At 39.2% G+C, this 7183-nt stretch overlaps 1 pseudogene; it reads left to right on the top strand.

Moving 5' to 3' along the window:
* The first annotated feature begins 6079 nt into the window (after window positions 1-6079).
* Window positions 6080-6682, top strand: LOC133090561 (small ribosomal subunit protein eS7-like; annotated as a pseudogene).
* Window positions 6683-7183: the final 501 nt, after the last annotated feature.

Genomic DNA, 7183 nt, shown 5'->3' with positions numbered 1-7183 from the left:
GCCTCTTTCCCCAGCCACCCTTGCCATTGCCAAATGGGCTCATGAACAAAGTGGCCATGATGACAGGGATAGAGTTTATGCATGGGCTCAGCAATATGGCCTTCCACACACTGAGGCCAATCTGGCTATGACCACCACTGAGTGCCTCATCTGCTAGCAACAGAGACCAATTCTGAGTCCCTAATATGGCACCAACTCCCTAGTAGTAGGTTGATTACACTGGACCACTTCCATTATGCAAGGGGCAGTGTTTTATGCTTATGGGAATAGACACTTACTCTGGGTACGAATTTGCCTTCCCTGCACTCAATGTTTCTTCCAAAACTACCATCCATAGACTTAAAGAATGGTTTATCCATCATCATGGTATTCCACACAGCATTGTTTCAGATCAAGAAAATCACTTCACAGCAAAAGAAGGGTAGCAATGGGCCAGTGCTCATGGAATTTATTGGTCTTAACATATTTCTTACCACACTGAAGCAGCTGGCTTGATCGAATGGTGTAATGGTCTTTTGAAGACTTAGTTACAGTGCCACTAAGGTGGTGATACCTCACAGGGCTGTAGCAAGGTTCTGCAGAAGGCTGTACATGCTCTAAATCAACATCCTGTATATGGTGCTCTTTCTCCCGAAGCCAGGATTCACAGGTCCAGGAATCAAGGAGTAGGAATGGCAATGGATCCACTCAATATTACCTCTGGTACCTCTAGCAAAATTTTTGCTTTGTGTTCTTGAGGATATATACTCTGCTGGACTGGAGATTTTAGTTCCAGAGGAAGGAATGCTTGCACCAGGAGATGATTCCACTGACCTTGAAGTTAATAATGCCAACACCCCACTGGCCACTTTGGGCTCCTCATGCTTCCAAATCACCAAAGAAGGGAGTTTCAGTGTAAGCTCGGGTAACTGATCTCATACCAAGAGGAAATTGGACTACTACTTTACAATGGCAGCAAGGAAGAGTAAGTCTTGAATATAGGCAATTTCTTAGGGTGTTACTTAATATTACCATAGCGTGTGATTAAAGTCAATAGAAAACTACACTAACCAAATCCAGGCAGGACTACTAGTGGTCCAGACCGTTCAGGAATGAAGGTTTGGGTCACCCCACCGGTTAAAGAACCATGACCAACTGAGGTGCTTGGTGAAGAAAAGGGGATAGAGAATGCATAGTGGAAAAAGGTAGTTATAATTACTAGCTAAAACCATGTGACCAGTTGCAGAAATTAGGCCTGTTTCTATATCACTCAGACATACACACACATAGGCATGCTTGTTCTCTTTCCTCTCTTATTTCCTTATCATGTAAGGTAAAATATATTGACTTTACAACATATATTTAAGTACTGTTAATTTAACATCATAGTATAAGTTATAGACTATCAAAGAGAAGACTAACCATCACTCAAGAACTCTATCTCCTTTACTGGAAAAGCAGTCAGTGCATTTTCAATTGTACACAGGAGAGTTGTAGCACAATAGGCAAAATTATGATCTTATTTTCATGAATTGCAACTTAAGTATGGTTTAAGGAGATGCGTATGGGTGCCAAGTTAACAAAGGGTGTAGTTGGGTTGGGTAATTTTATGTGTCAACATGAGTGAGGCATCGGTGCCTAGATTATATCTTACTGGGGGGAGTGTTTTGAGTAGATTTCTGGTTGAGATTAGCACTTGAATCAGTGAACCCAATGAAGTAGAAGGCCCTGTACAATATGGTAGGGCATCATCCAATCTGCTGAGGGCTGACTGAAACAAAATGTGGAGGAAGGAGAAATTTGCCTCTTTGTTTCCTGCCTCACAAGTTGAGCTGGGACGGCTCATCTCATCTTCTCCAGCATCAGTCTAAATTCACATCATCATCTCCTTTTGTTCTCAGGCTTTGAGACTTGGACTCAATCACACTACCAGCTTCCCTGGTCCTCCATCTTGCAGATGGCATATCGTGGTACTTCTCAGCCTCCATAATCATGTGAGCCAATTTCTCATAATAAATCACCATGTATATACAAATACACACCCACATATATACCTATCCTATTGGTTCTGTTTCTCTGGAGAACCCTAACATTAGGTTTATCTCCTGAACATTCTAATTCATTTCTGGATTAGAATCAGGAAAAACTGTTTTTAACGAGCACCCCAAGTGATTGTCATGATGAGGAAAGTTGCAAAGCTCTGACTTAAGCAAACAATTCATCCTGGGCTCTACCCATAATTGACTCAGAGAGTCTAATAAGGTCAAATAACCCTTCTAAAACTCAGCTCTTCATAAGGGAAATATGCGGACTGTAGTAAATTCCAACCACTAGATATTCTCTAAGAACCTTCCTTTGTGGACAAAATCTTTGCAAAATAAAATATTCTGGATAGCCATAAAATTGATCTACGGAAGGCACACCCATGTGATAACTGAATTTTCACATATTGGATAATTTGTTTTATTTAGTCAGCAATATTGAACTTACAATTAATTATCCCACTAGACCATGAAGAGTTGCAAAATAAATGTTAACCTTAGAAAATAATTGGAGAAAAGAAAAAAACACTGTCAACATCAGTAGGTTTGGGAAAGTAAGAATTAAAAGTGTTTTCCAGGGGCTTCCCTGGTGGCGCAGTGGTTGAGAATCTGCCTGCCAATTCAGGGGACACGGGTTCAAGCCCTGGTCTGGGAAGATCCCACATGCCGCGGAGCAACTGGGCCCGTGAGCCACAACTACTGAGCCTGCGCGTCTGGAGCCTGTGCTCCGCAAAGAAGAGAGGCCGCGATAGTGAGAGGCCCGCGCACCGCGATGAAGAGTGGTCCCCGCTTGCCGCAACTGGAGAAAGCCCTCGCACAGAAACGAAAACCCAGCACAGCCAAAAATAAATAAATAAATTAATTTTTTTTAAAAAAGTGTTTTCCAACTGCTAGATGTTTTGTCATAATCCTTTATCTGCTCACAGAGTGTAACTGAACAATGTCAGAGCAGAAAGATAATAACCAGGAGAAACTCAAGAGATTCTTGGCTGTAATTGCATTAGTTAACAGCCTCCAGATGCTGAAAATCAGCTGCCTCACAACTATTAGGAGAAAAATCAGTGAAAAATTAGCCTTACTAGGAAAATGTTGGACGTTTAAATGAACAATGTTAGAAGGAAGTAGAGGCTGGTGTAGGACAGACTGACTTGGGAAAAGTTTGTGAAGCCATTAGGTGACTTACATATTCTTTATCTCATCATTAACTTGTAAAACCAATTCTGTCAGCCCTCCATATCCATGGGTTCTGCATCCTTGGATTCAAACAACCATGGATTGAAAATTGTGTGATACAGATCAAGACAGAAGGATGGACTGCATTGGCAAAACACAAAATCCTTGCAAATGAAAACATCTGTGACTCATTAAATGAAAGGACAATACAGAAGCTCTGAGAATTTTGCTCCCCACACCTTTATCCTCAGACCCACCAGCACTTAGTGTTACAGGGAGAGCTAAACCTTCCAAGTGGTAAACAGGCAGATTGTCCAGGAATGGGCTGCTTAGGACTGAGGTAGGTAGTTAGGGCTTTTGCCAGCTCATGTTTGAGGTTTTTTGATTCATAGGTATGTTTTCATCTGGTCATTTAAAAAAAATCCTCTTCTTCAATCCTCCCTTATGTTGGATATTTCTAGCTGCTGTTATAAGACTGCAAAGCTGCCCTTCAGTCTAATCACATTTTACCTATGAAAGAATGTGAGCTGTGAGTAACAAACCAGAACTGGTAGTCTCACATAGCAAATAATCCAATAATTTTTCCTGCTTACTGAAACTCCACTGATTCGCTCTATCCAAAGTGGCAACAGAGTGTAGTCTACATTGAAAACTAGCTATGTTACAGCTAGAACATCAAACTATCTGCTCTGTCTGGATGGGATTTGTTCCTTGGGTGCATCACACCAGATTCATTAAAATTCAAGAAAAATAGTTTCTAGTGGAACCACAGGAAAAAAAAATCTCTTGATCTTTTATTCTATACACCTTCCACAGGTGCCCTATATCACATTGAATAGCAATAAATTTGACTGGATCAGAAACCTAGGAATCTTTATTCTATTTTCTCTTTCAACTCCAAAGTGCAATCTATTTCCAAGATTCTCATTTTTTGCTCCCAAATATTTTTGAATCTGCTCAGTTTTCTCCATATCCATGACATCAACTAGCCTAAGGTGCTGTTATAGTAGACTATGATTAATAAAATAGCCTACAAAATCTTCCTGCATCTAAACTTGCCCTTCTGTAGTTAATCCTCTATTCTGTAGTCAAAGTGATCTTTCTAGAAGACAAACAGATATCGATCGTACTTTATGTTCTGCTTGAACTCCCTCAAACCTTTACTATTTCCCTTAGGAGCTTGCTATTTAAAGTGTGGTCCATGAGCCTGCAGCATCAGCAATACCTAAGAGCTTAGGAGAAATGCAGAGTAGCAAGCTCCATTACAAACCTAGTGAATAAGGCTCTCTACACTGTAAAATTTCTGTACTGTAAAATTTCTGTATGGTTTAAATGCACGTCAAAGTTTAAGAACCACTACTTTAGGAACCATGGCTCACAAAGCTTTTGATGAACTACCCACAAATTAGCTTTCCTGACACTTCTCTTGACAACCCCCATCCATCCAACCTATAAAGATGCTATGTGGTCTCTTGCATCTAGATTTTCAAATGTTGGTTTACTTTTCCTGAATACTCTTTTCCACACCACCCCAACTTCTTCCTTGCTAACTCCTACTCATTTTAATTATTCTCCCAATAAATTTTTCCTTATAAACTGAGATATGTATTTCAACTAGGTATTGTAATGACACTCTATACTTCCTTACCATAGAACTTCTCTCACTATTGTAATAGACTATATCCTCCAGGATACTGTAAGCACTCTAGAAATAGAAAACTAGCTTAATATGTTAGTTGTTGTATATCCAACACCAAAAGTTAGCACATACTAAGTGTACAATATTTAGTAAATAAATGTTGACAAAAAATATACCTGATAGCTTAGTTGGTTTTTTTTCCCTATGCAGAACTATGCAGAAAAACTATGATTTTGTATTTTTTTTTTAACTCTCAGGAAAACTAATTCTAGAAACCTAGGCTGAATGTAGTAGAAGGATGTCTTCAGGTAGTCACTTGCATGCAGTTAGGGAAGAGGAGGCAATCTGGGAGGCAGTATCTGAGATGATAAATTCAAAGCCAGGTAACCTGTCAGGGAAGTTGTTAAGCTGAAAGTGGCAGTGAATACAGGAGATTCGGGTATGCGTGAATGGGGAAGACACTGAGTAAATCAGATGGGAGCAAGATGGTTTGAAGTGGGGCAGAGATATTGAAAAATTCACTGAGTCATAGAATATACAACACAGGTTTAAACTGTATGAGTCCACTCATATCAGATTTTTTTCCCCACTAAATACGTACTACAGTACTATACAATCCATAGTTGAGTTTGAATTTGCAGGTGCAGAATCATGGATAGAGAGGGCTAACTGTAAAGTAGGCAGAGGGTCAGCACCCCTAACTTCCTCACTGTTCAAGGATCAACTGTAGCTTGTGAGGAGAAGTCTGCAACCTTAGCAATAAATGCATGGTTCAAAGAGTAAAAAACCCAACTGTTCATAATGTTATGTTTTGTTCTCTTTCAAGGATATTTCTTCCTCATCCCCCTCTCAATCCTTTCATCTATAAGTAAATTCCACTACTAAATGCAGAGGAAGATTTCACACTCCAAGTGGTGACATTTTCCTTTTTAAAATCCTGTTATACTCTCTATAACTTCTATGTGGAAAACGAATTATTGGGTTTCCAGAGTAGATGCTAGGAGACCAGTAAACCAGACAAGTAATTACAGGAGGCTGCACAGAGATTGTGGTAGTGAAGGTAGAGAGGATGGGTACACTTGAGTGATATTAAAGAGACAGGGTTGATTAAATGGATTATAAACTGAAACGTAACCTCATTAGCTGCCTTTTTAATAACTTAGTATCTGATTATATCTCACACATTGCTGAGGAAATTGTAAAAATAAAGTATTCTCTTCCTAGGTCAGTGCTCAATAAGGAGAACATGTTTAGTTAGAGTGTGAAGATAGTGAAGCCCAATGGTGAAAAGTGGGATGAGTTTTAGCCCAGCATCTCTCAGGGTCTCCTTGAGCTGAAAATGAATTCAGACCTTAAGTCCCAGATAAGAGAGCTGAATATAACAGCAGCCAGGGAAAGTAAGTTGATAGTGGTCAGAAAGCTATTATGATCATTGTTGCTGTTCCTCAACTGAAATCTTTCGAGAAAAACCAAGTCTGGTAAGTACTTGAATTGGAGAAAATGTTCAGTGAGAAATACATCATCTTTAAAGCCCAGAGGAGAATTCTGCCTAAGTCAACTCAAAAAGGTTGTACAAAAAAATAAGCAAAAGCATCCTAGAAACCGTACTCTGACAACTGTGCACATGTGATCCTAGAGGACTTAGTCTTTCCAAGTGAAAGTGTAGGCAAGAGAATCCAGGTGAAACTGGATGCCAACCAACTCAAAGATTTATTTGGATAAAACACAGCAGAATAATGTGGAACACAAGGTTGAAACTTTTTCTGTTGTCTATAAGGGCAACACAGGCAAGGATATTAATTTTAAATACCCAGAGTCTCAGTTCTCAGTTGTAAACAAAAATGACTAAAATATTATTACAAAATATTTTTAAATAATGTAAATTTCATAGTCTAATTTAAAAGACATTCTAGAAATAAGAGAAGCTCCTTTTCAGAGGATGACTAAACTCTCAACAAGCTAAAACAAAGCCATCCTATATAGGCTCTTATTCCAGAAGGTACCATCAAGTTCTTGTTATCTGAAACTACTCACTATCTAAGAGAATGAGTTGAAAATACTTAGGTTACATCACTTTGCTTTATTGTTTTTAATATTGCCAAGAAGACAGCAGTAGAGAGCAACGGAGAGATCTTATTAACACCTTCTTAACACCTCATTAATACCATGTGCATTCAGCACAGACCAAAATCCAACTTTGGAAATGAGGAACAAGCCCTAAGTTAAGGCCTACTTTAAATCTACCCTAAAACAAATTAAATCCAAGTCTTGAAAGATCAGCAAGAAAGAAATATTTTGAAGATCGATGCCACAAGTAAGAGGAGCTTAAGAAACACCCTGGGCTTTCCAG

The sequence above is a fragment of the Eubalaena glacialis genome, chromosome 4 (genome assembly GCF_028564815.1).
Source record: "Eubalaena glacialis isolate mEubGla1 chromosome 4, mEubGla1.1.hap2.+ XY, whole genome shotgun sequence".
NCBI classification, from domain to species: domain Eukaryota; kingdom Metazoa; phylum Chordata; class Mammalia; order Artiodactyla; family Balaenidae; genus Eubalaena; species Eubalaena glacialis.
Note: the sequence above shows the minus strand (reverse complement) of the source record. Positions and strands in the feature narration are given on the sequence as shown.